Here is a 15,304-nt window from a genome sequence, read left to right as displayed (position 1 = left end):
CTACCCACTGGAATTAATAATCAGTAGGTCTACACATTGCGGAATGAAAATCATTATTAAAATATAAAATTGTGGCCTTTGTTGAAGCTTTAAATATATTGCAGAACAGCAATAATTGTATTTTTTTGATACTCTGCCATGGTACTTGGTACAAGAAGTGCCCTGGACCGTAGGAGGTTAAGCACTAATTTTCATAATTGCTGCACTACATGTCATATTTAGCGATAGTGTGACATGAAAGTCCTCAAAGGATTCTAAATTCTGCTCAATCTGCCATTTTCAATAGAGCATTAATTTCCAAAGACTGTATGCGGTCAAAAACAATTAACGTTTTGATGACAGTTTCTCCACTGAGACTACCGTAGTTAAGCCAAGAAGGTTTAGTAACATATCATGATTTCAATCAACAGGGCTTGTTTTCATACAGATGCTGCAAATTATTTGTTCCATTAAACATTTAAATACACCAAAGGACATTGCTATGACATTTTCTATAATTAAGAAATAAATTACAATCAGCTAAAGCTATTGGATGAGTGATTGCACTCTTTGAGAATCTCAGTACCATTTTTCACCAAACAGAATGATGGAAAATGCTATAGCCCTTTGAGCACAAGTCATGGAGGTCACAGGTCATTGTCAGCAATTGGGTGTTGTTACAAAGCCTACATTTTGTATCAAAAATAACTTTATTTATTGAGTGGGCTTCAACCACCGGACAAGTAAAAATGACTGAGCAGTAGTTTCTAAGATGGCTGAATATTTACATAACTGTACCCTTAGAAGAGAGTCGAGTTGTCTTCAGATAGCCCACCAGAGTCGTTCACAAAATGAACAATTCAGAAATTCCAGACATCATCTCTGTATTCAGCTGGACCAAGCCATTAGACTCAATTACTTTGGACAATGGACTTGACTGAGAATGGAATTCTTCTGGCCACAATCTAATCTCTCCAGCAATCCTTCAATCTTGTGCCCTGCCTGTTGTTTGACAAGACACATGCTGTGGACAGCATCTTAAAGAATCAACTCAACAGTGGCTGACACCAGAGGAAAAGATAAAAATCATCCATCAACATCCTTACATCGCCTGGATGCAGAATCCAGAAAGACTACTGAGCCCAGTCTGAAACATCCAAATTATCAACTGTCACGATACAATTGACCTTTTTCTGGACTTGTTAACAATTCAACTTGGCCTTCTACTTGGTACCTTCTGTTTTTAGACATGTGTATGAACCCTTGAATGCATGTGTGACTGAGAGTCAATGGGCAGCATTCTCCACCCAGTGACCCCGGAATCGCAAAAAAAAATCAGGCGGACAGCCGAAAGTCGAGGCCCTCGACGGGGACATGAATGCATTCTATGCCGCACACCACTGTGGGCATGCAAATTGTACAGTAAATGCCATTGGCATATTATTAACTGGCCCACCCCGGCATTCTCCGAACCTCCTGCGGTGCTCCGCCTCCGCCAGGAGGTATTACCGATGGTGAGGTTCCCATGTGATATTTAAAGTAAGGAAACAGGCACCCCTCATGACTGCTGATGAGAGAGAGAGAGAGGAGGTAATACATGTTCTCAAAGGCACAGCTGTGGGCTGTCAGTCCTGCTGCTGGCTGAGGTGCATCTGCCAGGCCGGGGAGAGTGGTGAAGGGGGGGCAGATTGGGCCGTGAGATAGTGGTGTACCCAGGTACAGACTGCCATTGCCATGGCCAGCAAGGCAGTCATCTTGCAGCACACCCCACTGACAGCCCACCGTGGCCCATAGTTGCTCAGAGCAACACTGGTCGTATGGGTGCCCCCCCCCCCCCCCCCACCCTCAAGGGCACCCCCCACAAGGACCACAACCAGGTGCTATCCTGCTGTCGGGGCACCATGCGACCCACCTAAGTGGGATGCCCACAGTAAATCCATGGGATGGCATAAGATAGGGGCCGCAGAGTATACCGCTAGCATGTGTAGCTGCAGCGACAGGTACTCCTGCTTACAGGGTCGAGTGCCGGGGTCAGGGGCCTTCCCCAATGCCTAGCAACGACGGGGCCAGGGATGCGGTGTGGAGGGCTACCTGTCTGGGGGACTGGCTGGGGAGGGGGCGGGGATGGGTGTGAAGAGGAGGAGGGTTACATGCGGGGCAGGGGCTGCAGTGCAGGACAAGGCCACCGTTAGCCAATTGGGCCTTGGGTGGGCATGGGACTATTCACCTTGCTAACATGTCTGCCTTTCACCCACCTACAGAGAATGGATTTTGGTGTCCAACCAGGGATGGTTGGCATCTGCCTGGCCTCCGCAGCCCTGGTGGAATCATTGCGGTTGTACAAGTAGGAGCTGCTCGGGAAGGACCCTGCAGAACAGGAGCAGACCCCAGAGGAGCAGAGGCCAGCTGGTGAGGCCGGAGAGCCGGACTTCCAACAGGCAAAGGAGGAGCTGGGAAGGCAGAGCCACATCAGGCCTCGTATGCGCCGGTGGAACCTGTCATTCGAGGACCTGTCAGTCCGAACATTCACCGAAAACTCCAGCTAAGTAGGCGGACCGTGCGACATCTCTGCCGTATCATGGCTCATTTGGAACCACGAGGTGATGGATGAGGACACCCTTTCCCGGTGGCAGTCAAGGTCACAGTCGCCCTGAACGTCTATGCGACGGGGTTCTCCCAGGCACCGAATGGGGACCTGCCTGGGATCACCGAGCTCCGTGCACATGTGCATCCGTGCCGTGACAGAGGACCTGTATTCTCGGATGGCGCAATACATCAGCCTAAATATGGAACAAGCCTACCAGGTTGCCGGGGCAGCAAGATTCGCCACCACCGCTGGAATGCCCCAGGTGTGGGGAAGATCGACGGGATGCAGGTCCCCCTATGATCACCACCACAAGAGGTTAGTCTTCACAAACCAAACAGGGTACCACTCGATGAATGAGCAGCAACTCTTCATGCTCGTCTGGCCTGATACCCAGGCAACATGCATGATGCCTTCATCCTTCACACTTGACAGTTCCTAACACATTTGAGGCACACCCCTGGGTGAGGGATGGCTCCTTGCCGAGAGGGATTAGCCGTTGTGGTCGCAACAGATGATGCCTATCCGGAGGCCAAAGACCAATTTGGAGAACTGTTATAACGATGCCCATGGTGCAACCAGGGGTATGATCGAATGGGGCAACGATGTGCTGAAGGTGCGTTCAGGTGCCTAGACCGTTCTGTAGGGGCCCTCCAATATCACGCTAGGAGGGTCTCACACATTTACATGGCCTTCTGCATCCTCCACAACATCACGCAGCAGAGATGCAATGTGTTTGAGGAGGAAGACGAACGCTAGGCCTCGTCTGACGAGGAGGATGCGGAAAAGGGCCAGGATGGAGAGGACATGCGTCCCCAGCAGTCACTGGAGGTCACACAACATGGCCAATACGCACAGGCACTCTAATCGCCTCCAGGTTCACTGACTAGGGGACCTGACCACCAGCAGTTCGCCCATCACGTCCCACCCCCACATATCCAACCCGCCCTTGCCTGTCCAATCACCCCCTCCACTTTGCACCCTCTTTACACCCGCCACACAAACACCCTCCCACCCGCCACATGCACCCCGCTCCGTGCTTCCTATCTGCCGCACTACAGGATGCGCGCCTTGGATTGGCACCATCAACGGGTCTGGTCCATGGAATAGAGGCTGATGATGCCCCGCTCCGCAATGAGCCCTGGTGCTCCACATCATTGAACACAGCTGACTCCTGCCCTCGGCAGCACTTTTTACTGTCCACCCATGTTATCCCTGCATGCATGCTGGCTAGTCCATCCCACAGTCCCATCAAACCTCCGAGGTGGTGGAGATGAGAACGGGGTTCGCAGTAGGTGGGGACGGGGGATTGGGAAGGGGCAGGGCCAGGGCCGGGTAATGAGGCCATGGCTCATGCCCACCTCCGAAGCCCACACCCCACACCTGGCGGGTTCCCAGACAACACTCCCGGCACACCCTCTGCTCCCAGTCCAACCCATACCTCACACCCTTCTGCGAGAACAGCCAGGCTGTTCGGAACATTGTTAAACCAGTATATATTGTGCTAATTATAGGTATTGTGCCCTAGCCCCTATCGCAAGCCTATGTACTTCACCTGTGTCAACTTAACTTGTGTCTATCTTTCTGGCCTTACGGGACCTAACGCTCCGTCTAGGTGGGTCCTCAGGCGGTACATCAGTAGTGGAGGCGGCCTGCTGCGATTCCCGCCCAGCGACATGGATCCCCTTTGGCGGTCATCCTCTGGAGCAACCTGGCCTGGATGGGCCCGGCTGTATTTCAGGTGTCCCAGGTGGCATGGTGCCACCCTGTTCTGTCGCTGACCATCGGATGAGGCAATTGGGGGGAGTTCAGACGTGCAGCAGTGTTCCAGCAACTCCTCTATGGGAGTCACGGTCATAGGCCCCTTCACATCATCCTCCCTCGGATTCACGATAGCTCCCAGACTACTCCTTGGGATTGGTGTGCGGCTGGAGTGAGCTCCAGGGACTCTATCGTCACCTGGCACTGCAATTCCTGGAGGCCCGCAATTACTCGATCAGGGTCTCAATGCACGCAGCCATGGGGCACAGGACTGTACCATGTCCATGTCATTCAGTGACCATGCCACATCACTCAATGACTGGGGCAAGTCACTCTGTGTCCGATTCAGGTCAGCCAGTGCCAGGCCTACGCTGTTGACACCCGCAGCTATGACCCGTTGTGACTGGGCCAAGCTCTGGGGCGTGGTAGAGTTGCCCATGTGGCCCTGCTACTTCACTTCCTGTGCCTTGGCCACTGCCTGCACAGAGTGCCCCTGCTGGGGGTCGGAGAATTTCGCCCCACCATTACAGGTTCAAAATCTCAAAAGTTTCTATCAGTATCAGGAGGTGGGGACATAATTTTTTTTTCAAATTGGCCACCCTATATGTGACAAATGCAAGTATATGTAAAACTATGCATTGCTATGATTGATGATAAATCTAGAAGGAGATTACAGTGACCATCTTTCTTCCAGTCTCAGCTTTTTGTTCTTGTCAAATGCTTTGACAAGTTTTTCGAACAGCAACTACATGATCACCATTTCCACAAAAAAGGACAAAGCTGGCTGCAACAATGATGCACGATCAATTGCACAAAGACTAAGGTTGGGTACAACTGTGGTTTTATTGCAGTCAGGTGCGTGGCCTCCTGCTGCAGCTTGCAAAATGACAGATGAATGGAGGACACGCATATTTATACTCCTCCTACTGGGCGGAGTCAGCCGGCAGGGGCTACCAGCGAATCTGTACTACAAGTCCTACCTTACATCCCCTAACGCAGGTGCACAGTGGTTCAGCACATTCACCCCCTGTTAAAAATGAGTCCGGCGGGGGTGGTGTGGAACTATATACAGTGTTGAAAATGATGTACAGTGTCTTAGAGCAAAGATGTGAGGGAAACAAAATGTCCATTTTGAAGGTCTGGTGCCGTCTAGAGGTTCAGTCTGTCAGGTGCCTTGACGCTTCGCTGGGAGCGACGTAACGGTGGCGGCAATGTCGGTGCTGGTGGTGCTGTTGCTGGCCTGCTGTCAGATGACTCCGGGAGCGTGACAAAATCGTCTTCTTCCTCTTGTGTGGGCAGGGAGGGAGGGATGGGCCTGGTGCGGTTACATTTGGGAGCGCTGGGGGAGGGGAGGGTGGCGCCTGGGCGGGGAAGTGTGTTTGGTTGGAACCTGATGGTGCCAGGTCCCTAAGGGAGACAGTGTCTTGGCGGCCGTCGGGGAACTCCACCTAGGCATACTGTGCGGTGGCGTGGAGCAAGTGTACCCTGTCCACCAACGGGTCCACCTTGTGGAGTCGGACGTGCCTATGGAGCAGGACCGGTCCTGGAGCTGCGAGCCAAGTCGGGAGCGACACCCTGGATGTGGACTTCCTGGGGAAGGTAAAAAGACGTTCATGGGGTGTGTTATTCGTAGCGGTGCACAGTAGTGACCAGATGGAGTGTAGTGCATCAGGGAGGATTTCCTGCCAGCGGGAGGCTTGGTGGTTTCTGGACCGTAGGGCCAGCTGGACGGCCCTCCAAACCGTCCCGTTCTACCTCTACCTGCCCGGTTCCCCGGGGGTTGTAGCTTGTTGTCCTGCTGGACATGATACCCCTGCTGAACAGGAACTAACCCAGCTCATCACTCATGAATGAGAATCCCCTGTCACTGTGGATGTAGGCGGGGAAACCGAACCGCAAAGATTGTGTTGAGGGCTTTGATGACGGTGGCAGACATCATATCGGGCCATGGGATGGCGAAGGGGAATCTGGAATACTCATCGACCACACTGAGGATGTACGTGTTGCGGTCGGTCGAGGGGAGGGGCCCTTTGAAATCAACGCTGAGGCGCTCAAAGGAGTAGGAAGCCTTCACCAGGCACGCACGGTCCGGCCGGTAGAAGTGCGGCTTGCACTTCGCACAGACTGGCAGCCCCTGGTGACTGTCCGTACTTCCTCGACGGAGTAGGGCAGGTTGCGAGCCTTGACGAGATGGTACAGTCGTGTGACCCCCGGGTGACAAAGGATGTCGTTCAGGGCCCGGAGTTGGTTACTTGTGCGCTGGCACATGTACCTCGGGAGAGGGCGTCTGGGGGCTCGTTGAGTTTGCCAGGGCGATACAAAATCTCGTAATTATAGGTGGAGAGCTCGATTCTCCACCGCAAGATTTTATCGTTTTTGATCTTGCCCCGCTGTGTGTTATTGAACATGAAGGCTACCGACCGCTGGTCAGTGAGGAGAGTGCATCTCCTGCCGGCCAGGTAATGCCTCCAATGCCGCACAGCTTCAACGATAACCTGGGCCTCTTTTTCGACGGATGAGTGCCAAATTTCAGAGGCATGAAGGGTGCGGGAAAAGAATGCCACGTGTCTGCCGGCCTGATTGAGGGTGGCGGCAAGGACGACATCTGATGTGTCGCTTTCTACTTGGAAGGGTAGCGTCTCGTCTACTGCGTGCATCCCGGCCTTGGCTATGTCTGCTCTGATATGGGTGAAGGCGTGCTGTGCCTCGGCCGTGAGGGGAAATTCGGTGGACTGTATGAGTGGGCGGGCGTTGTCTGCATAGTTTGGGACCCACTGAGCGTAGTACGAAAAGAACCCCAAGCAGCATTTAATTGCCTTGGGGCAGTGGGGGAGGGGGAGATCCATGAGGGGGCGCATACGGTCGGGATCGGGCCCCAGAACTCCGTTCTGGACCACATAGCTGAGCATGGCTAAGCGGGTCGTACTGAACATACACTTCTCTTTATGATAAGTAAGGTTGAGAAGAGTGACGGTGCGGAGGAATTTAGCGAGGTTGGCATCGTGGTCCTGCTGATCATGTCCGCAGACGGTGACGTTATCTAGGTACGGAAACGCGGCCCGCAAACCGTACCGATCGACCATTCGGTCCATCTCTCTTTGGAAGACCGAGACGCCATTAGTGACGCCAAAGGGAACCCTAAGAAAGTGGTAGAGAGGACCGTCCGCCTCGAAGGCAGTGTATGGACGGTCCGATTTATGGATGGGGAGCTGGTGGTAGGCGGATTTCAGGTCAATTGCTGAGAAGACCCGGTACTGTGCAATCTGATTGACCATATCAGATATGCGTGGGATGGGGTACGCGTCGAGCTGCGTGTACCGATTGATGGTCTTGCTGTAGTCCACGACCATTCTGTGTTTCTTACCAGTTTTAACGACTACCACTTGGGCTCTCCAGGGGCTGTTGCTGGCCTCGATAATACCCTCCCGAAGCAGCCGCTGGAACTCGGACCTGATGAAAGCCTTGTCCTGGGCGCTGTACCGTCTGCTCCTGGTGGCAATGGGTTTGGCAAAGAGGGATGGGAGGTCGACCTTTAGGGTCGCGAGGCCGCAGACGGTGAGTTATGGGAGGGGCCCGAATTTGAGGGTGAGAGATTGCACTGAAAATCCATGCCCAGCAATAGTGCTGCGCAGAGATTAGGAAGGACGTAGAGATGGAAACCGCTGAATTCAACACCCTGGACTGTGAGAGTGACTGTGCAGAACCCTTGGATTGGGAAAGAATGGGATACGGAGGCCAGGGAGATCCGTTGATTGGCGAGATGGACCGCGAGTGAGCAGCGCCCTACCGTATCCTGGTGTATGAAGCTTTCAGTGCTCCCGGAGTCCAGCAGGCAAGAGGTCACGTGGCCATTGATTTTCACCATTGTCGAAGCGGTGGCCAGGTTGTGTGGACTAGACTGGCCCAGCGTCATCGAGGCGAGCTGCGGGTGATTGTCAGAGGTTTCAGACGGAGAGCGGTGGGGGCCCAGGTCGTGGGATGTCGTTGGCGTTCCTGCCCCGTGGGGAAGACAAGGTGGTGGTGTCTGGAGGTCCTGCGGGGAACAAAATGGCGGCGCCCATTGCGGGGGTGGGATAATATGGCGGTGCCCATGGGCCGTACATTAGCGGAGCTGGACAAGATGTTGGCGCCCACGGGCCGCACGTGGACTGAGGGGAAGGAGATGGCGGCGCCCACTGGCCGCACGTGGCCCCGGGAGTTGAAGATGGCGGCGCCCATTGTGCGCTTGGGAAGGGGGCCATAGCGGCGACTGCGCAGGCCTGGCCTACTGCGGTAAAGTGGCCGTTTTTGTTACAAGACTTGCAAGTGGTGGCGCGGGCCGGGCAGCGTTGGTGGGGGTACTTCTGCTGGCCACAGAAGTAGCAGCGGGGACCCCCGGGGTGCACGGATTGGCATGTGGTGCAGGCGTATTGGCTAGGCAGGGGCCCGGCTGTGGAGGTCATTTGCGGAATCCAGGAGGAATAGGAGGGGTGGGCCGCACGGCATGAGGGGTAGGCTTGTACGTTACGGGAGGCGACCGTCATGGAGAGTGCTAATGTTTTTGTCTCTGCTAGGTCGAGCGTGGTCCCTTCCAGAAGTCATTGTTGGATGAGGTCCTACGCAATCCCCGTTACGAACGCATCGCGCATGAGGAGATTAGAATGTTCAGTGGCCGTAACAGCCTGACAGTCACAGTCCCAGCCGAGTGGGATTAGGGCCCGCCAGAGGTCTTCGATGGACTTACCAGGGAGTTGAGAGCGAGTGGTGAGTACGTGCCTGGCGAAGAGCGTGTTCGCTTTCTGCGCGTAGTTCTCTTTGAGGAGTGCCATGGCTTCCGCATAAGTGGGGGCGTCCTGGATCAGCGGGAACATACTTGAGCTCAACCTAGAGTACAGGACCTGTATCTTCTGAGCCTCCATCGGCGTGGGGGTCGCTGAGTTGATGTAAGCCTCAAAACAAGCTAGCCAGTGATTAAAGTCTTTTCTGGCGTGGGGCGAGTATGGATCCAGCTGCAGGCGATCTGGTTTGATTCAGATATCTATGTTGTTGAAAATCTGACTGCAATAAATTGATGTACGAACAATTGCACAAAGACTAAGATTGGGTGCAACTGTGGCTTTGTTGCAGTCAGATGCATGGCCTCCTGCTGCAGCTGGCGAAATGGCAGATGAATGGAGGACACGCATATTTATGCTCCTCCTACTGGGCGGAACCAGCCGGTAGGGGCTACCGGTGAACCTGTACTACAGGTCCTACCTTACATCTCCTAATACAGGTGTACAATGGTTCACCACAAACAAGAAAAGTGAACAAACTACACAAGGTTTCTGCTGAATGTCAGCAGAAAAGACCTGAAAATATTTCTGAAAATTAATACTTCAATATAATGATCAAGGAAGATATGTTATATTCTTGTTTGAACAGCACTGAATGTGTGGATCTCGATGCAGAGTGACCTAGTTCACCTATTTGAAGTGAGATGGTTGCAGATGGATTTGGTGCTCCGTATTTTCAGGGATGCAATAGAAAACCAACTCCTCCATGTTACCACAAATGCTACCATCTAGTTGTGCAAAGGCATAATTTTAGGGGCTTAAGAACAATAACTGCTTCTTTGAGACCGAGAGTAACCCCCCCCCCCCCCATCCCGTCCTTTCAGAATACCACTCAGTGGGACATTCCTTAATGACAGTTCTGCCAAAACCATCAGTCATTCTTTTTAACCTTCGGAAATATAGTTGTAAAGTTTCCACAAAAGCTATTGTCATTTAAGATACACAAACCTCATTAGGATTGTTCTGAGGCATATTTAAGTTTAATGCACGTATCATTTATTCAGGTCACCTTAGGCTGTGATGAAGATAATTATAATTACAAATGTTCTTTAGAATGCTGTTCTTTTATTTATCTGTATCTTCTCACTCTCTCAGCAGAAAGGAACTTATCGATTTCTTTCCACAGATCGGCTTCTGTAATTGGTTACAAAACAACACCCAAGTATTTTGGGATCTTCTGCGAGCATGAAAGGAATTGTATGAGTAGAACGTCTTTCTTATTGTTCACAGGCCGCCAGTGTCTTCTTTTCCTTCTCCATGCCAGTCTTTCAACATCGGTTTAGAACTAGATTGGCTGCTTTGGGATTGCAGCTGCTAACATTCCCGAAGGGGAAGTCTCGTTATTTCTGCCTTGGTTGGCTTGATTTGTTTTGTTTTTGCCTTAGAATCCTGGTAACGTCAAATTCTTAAAGGAGGGTCCGTCGACTGGTGTCTGTTGAGGAAATGCACTCATCTCCAAAAGTGAACGTGTTGTCAACAGTCAGTCACAGAGTTGGATCTTGAAACCCTGATCCCCGCTGCCGGGCCTGTTCCCCAGACGAAAAACAAACCGTTCCGACCATGGTAGCACAGTGGTTAGCACAGTTGCTTCATAGCTCCAGGGTCCCAGATTTGATTCCCGGTCACTGTCTCTGCGGAGCCTGCATGTTCTCCCCTGTGGGTTTCCTCTGGGTGCTACGGTTTCCTTCCACAGTCCAAAGATGTGCAGGTTCGGTGGATTGGCCATGCTAAATTGCCCTTAGCGTCCAAAAAGGTTAGGTTGGGTGACTGGGCTACGGGAATAGGGTGGAGGTGTGGGCTTGGGTAGGGTGCTCTTCCCAAGGGGCGGTGAAGACTCGATGGGAGAATGCACTGTAAATTCTATGACTCCATGATCAGTGTTCATATTTCCCCGTTTTAGCGGTGATCCATTTTAAAGTATAGAAGACAAGTTCAGGGCCGGGATTCTCCCCTACCCGGCGGGGCGGGGAGTTCTGGCAGGATGGAGTTACGTGAACCACTCCGGCGTCGGGCCACCCCAAAGGTGCGGATTTCTCATTGCGCAGGAGAGGGGGTCACTTCCGCGTCTGCCATCGTGAAGGCTATGGTGAACGCGGAAGGAAAAGAGTGACCCCACGGCAAAGGCCCGCCCACCGATCGGTGGGCCCCGATCGCGGGCCAGGCCACCGTGGGGGCACGATTCCGGGGCCAGATTGCCCCGCGCCCCCCCCCCCCCCCCCCCCCCCCCCCCCCCCCAGGACACCAGAGCCCGCTCGCACCGCCTGGTCCCGCCGGTAAGGTAGGTGGTTTGATTCCCGTCGGCGGGACTGGCATGACAGGAGCGGGAATTCGGCCCATTGCGGGCCGGAGAATCGCCGGGGGGGGGGGGGCCCGCCAACAGGCCAGGCGCGATTCCTGCCCCTGCCGAATCTCTGGTGCCGGAGACTTTGGGAGACGCCGGGGGCGGGATTCACTTCGGCCCCCAGTGATTCTCCGACCCGGCGGTGGGTCGGAGAATCCCGCCCATGATTTCTGATTTCTCCATTTTACTGTTTTTCCTTCTGGATTGTGACAGGCAGGCACGTACAATATAATGGTGAGCAGCTCCACTGTCTTGCCACCTAACCCCGACCTGGCGTCCTGGTCCACATAATATGTGCCTGCCTTAAGTGGCCAACAATTAACGGGTAATTGTTTCTGTCAGTTGAAGCCAGTAATAAAAATGAACCCCATGTTTAAGGCTTTTTAAAAATTATGAAAAAGTTTAATATCTAGACCAGCTAGTGCCTCGGCCATACATAAATGAGCTCATAACGTCCATTATTGTTGGATTGTGGCTTGATCGATTTGTTTGTGGAATTACTTTCCCCATATTTTTGCTGCGGCTGATATATGGCACTGCTGGGTACCTGGGCCTTTAAAACTTTCTTCGGACTGCCTTGTTCTGCCACATTTGTTACAGGTACTGTACAGAGCATTGATTCTTGCTGCTGCCTTCCACAGACATGCTGTCCAGTTGTCCTCTTAGGAAATCATCTCCCACCCAAGACAAGGACCAGCCTGTTATGAATCAAAGAAAAGTTTGGGTCCTGATCTATTACAGACTCATTTCCTGTCTTCATATTTTCCAGATCAATCACTGACTTTGCACAGTTGAACAATTTATGGCCCTCGATTGCCAACTTTTTAGAGGCCATCAATTTTGTTTCCCTCTGCTATTTTTACCTCTCCATATTTGCTTCACTCAAAGAATGTATCAATGTAACATATAACCATTTCCTTTTGGTGAATCTGATTGTTGAAATGGCTGCTGCAGTTCTCCCCATATCTGCAATACTGCATTAAGTCCTCACCCGCTTGTGTGAAAGTTACCAACTGATGGCTTGTCAAGAATTTACAGTCAGGAATATCAGTGGTACACATTGGTCTGGAGCTTCCGTTCAGTTGCTCTGTGATTTATTTTTTGGATTTGATTCAAAATCGACTCAAAGCAACAGATAGTAAAATTTTGAACACATTTTGCGTTTGACACACCTCACGTTTCTATCTCTCGAGCGAGTGTTAAAAAAACGTTAAACCTGACCTGCCCTAAAACAGGCCATGGCACCGAGTGAATTGATTACCACTCGGAGTTTTCAATAATTCGGCTTGTTTGCAGGACTTTGAGGTGGCTGTTAAATGCGAGCTGAATCTTTTGGATAGAACTGACAACTGGACACCAGTATAACCAGGACATTTTTGAAAGTCATTTTCAGCCATTTAAAATTCGGTCACCATAACATTCACAAATGTTAATTTTTTTTTGTGAAAAACCCGATTTCTGCCCTATTATTCCACCCATCACTTTTAAATACATCAAGCAATGTCTTGGAAACTTTGTTTTTAAGTATGTCTCAAAACACTCCCCTGTTTTGTTAGTTCATGGCAAATTTTACCTTTGGCGATATTTTAATGAATCCTCGAGCAATTTGGGGTGGAATGATTTCACACAAAGCAGAAACTCTACCCTACTCCGTATGAATCCCAAACCTACTGCTCGCTGTTTTGGTTAAAGACCTTGGGCACGATTCCTCACCAGCTTCCGCGTGGGTGACTGCTCTGTCCTCATTCACACCGGTCACCTCCAGGGCATGCTGCTCGAAGGAAGTGAAGATTCCTAAGTCTGGCACACCATGCCAGTCTGGGCCCTCTTCCGGCTATTATGGGAGAGCTTTACCTGAGGAGACACAGAGAGGGCATCGTTAGCCACATGTGTGGTACACAGTGATGGGGGGGGGTATGAAGGGAGGGTTGGGGGGGTGGTGAAGGTGGAGGGGGTGGAGAGAGGGTTGGGGGTTGCATGGAGAGTTGGGGATGGATGCTGCCTAGGGGTGGACTGGTCTCAGGGTGTGGGGAGGGAGTGGGGGCAATGGTGTCTACACATTTGTGCTGCCCGGTGTAGGTCATTGACCTTCTTCCTGCACTGGAGGCCAGTCCTGCTGGGTCACATGCCTGGTGCTCACAGCTGCCACCACCTTGTCCCAGGCAACACTGTCTGCCCTATGGCTAGCCCTCCAGGACACCCAGGGGAACAGGACATCCCTTGTGGCCAACAAGCAGCCTCCGTAGGTCAGTGTTCCCGAATCTTGGGGCTGGTCTCCATAGCACCATTGTTGCGAACTGGCTGGGGTTGGCTGAGCAAGTGCTGAGAAAGTGCTGCTCGACCTTGTTAGTGGCGGAGTGGGTTCCCTGGAGAGAATGGTGCTGAAGAATCAGCTGGCGAGCCTTAATTTGTGGTGAGAAACCCGTGAGACCTCGTTAAGTGGACCAATTAATGTTGAATAACATTGCCGGTCTTGCTGGGCCGAGCGCTAGGAGGTTCATGGCAATTCCCGCATAATACTTCAAAATCTTTCCGGAGAATAGCGCCCATAGGGTGGGATTCTCCATCCCACCAGACCAATCTTCTGGCGCGGCGTGTTCCCGCAGGCAGCGGGATCCTTCCTCCTGGCGCCCGGCCAATGGGGTTTCCCATTGTGGCCACCCCCACGCCGTTGGGAAATCAGCGGGCGTGTGTGCACTCCCGCCAACAGAGAATCCCACCCCTAATTTTTATAGAATCAGCTTCTCAAATATAGATATTTTAGCATTTTTTATGAAAGCATTATAGATCTATTTAAATGAGTAAAGCAAACAAAATCTCTCCGAACCCTCACTAACAATGACTGAAAAATTTGTAAAAAAAACGTTCACTTGTTAGTTTTGTTGTGGAACATGTATTGGATTGATGCCTTGTTGATGTCCTTCTCTGATGATTGCCACTGTATTACTGGAAAACAAAGTGACCATAATATGAAGTATAACTGAAGTGACTAAACAGGAAATGTCACGGAAGGCCTCCATATGTGAAAGCTGACACACGTCCCATTTATCAAACATAACTTTGTAGAAATCAAGGGAACATTTGTCATACGCTGCGATGACAATGATATATTGCTGTTTTGGAACATCGAGAAGCTAGACTTTAATTTTGTACAACATTTAAAGATTTTGTGATTGAAAAAATAAATTGCCAGTAGCCATTATTGATTGGTCCGACAACCAGGAAAATGACATTTCTCTCCAGTTTAGGTAAATTGCAATTTCTGAGCTTTGGCTAAATGAACTTTAAAGTTGTGTAACATTTAATGATTTTATGATAGAAAAATAATTTACAAGTAACTACTATTGATTGCTTTTGCTAATAACGAAATGTCAATCCTCCACAGCACTAGTTTCTCGTGAGTTGTGCAATGAGCTGAAAACCAACAGAAAACTTTGTGCAACACTGCCGACATATTTTGGCTGAGATCTTTCCCTGCCTCTTTAATCTTATCTGCACAACCATCTTCTTTGGTTACCTTTCCCCTGTTTTAGCTCCTTCCCTGTTCAAATGAGAGTCTATTTTGCTTAAGGCAAGGATCTATCAAGCACATTTGAATTAGTATTTCCTTTGCTCAAGAGGCACTACCTCCTGAGTGAGAAAGAAAGGAATATGCATCTGTAGAACATTTTTCATGACTGTAGGACATCGGAAAGCACTTTACAGCCAATAAAATATGTGAGAAGTGTCATCGTTTTCCAGTGCAAGGAAATACAGCAGTACATTTAAGCCAGAAACTCAGGATTATTCCCAGCCCCATGTCTGAAGATAGAAATAGCAGAATTG

Source organism: Scyliorhinus canicula, chromosome 17 (assembly GCF_902713615.1).
Source record: "Scyliorhinus canicula chromosome 17, sScyCan1.1, whole genome shotgun sequence".
NCBI classification, from domain to species: Eukaryota; Metazoa; Chordata; class Chondrichthyes; order Carcharhiniformes; family Scyliorhinidae; genus Scyliorhinus; species Scyliorhinus canicula.
Note: the sequence above shows the minus strand (reverse complement) of the source record.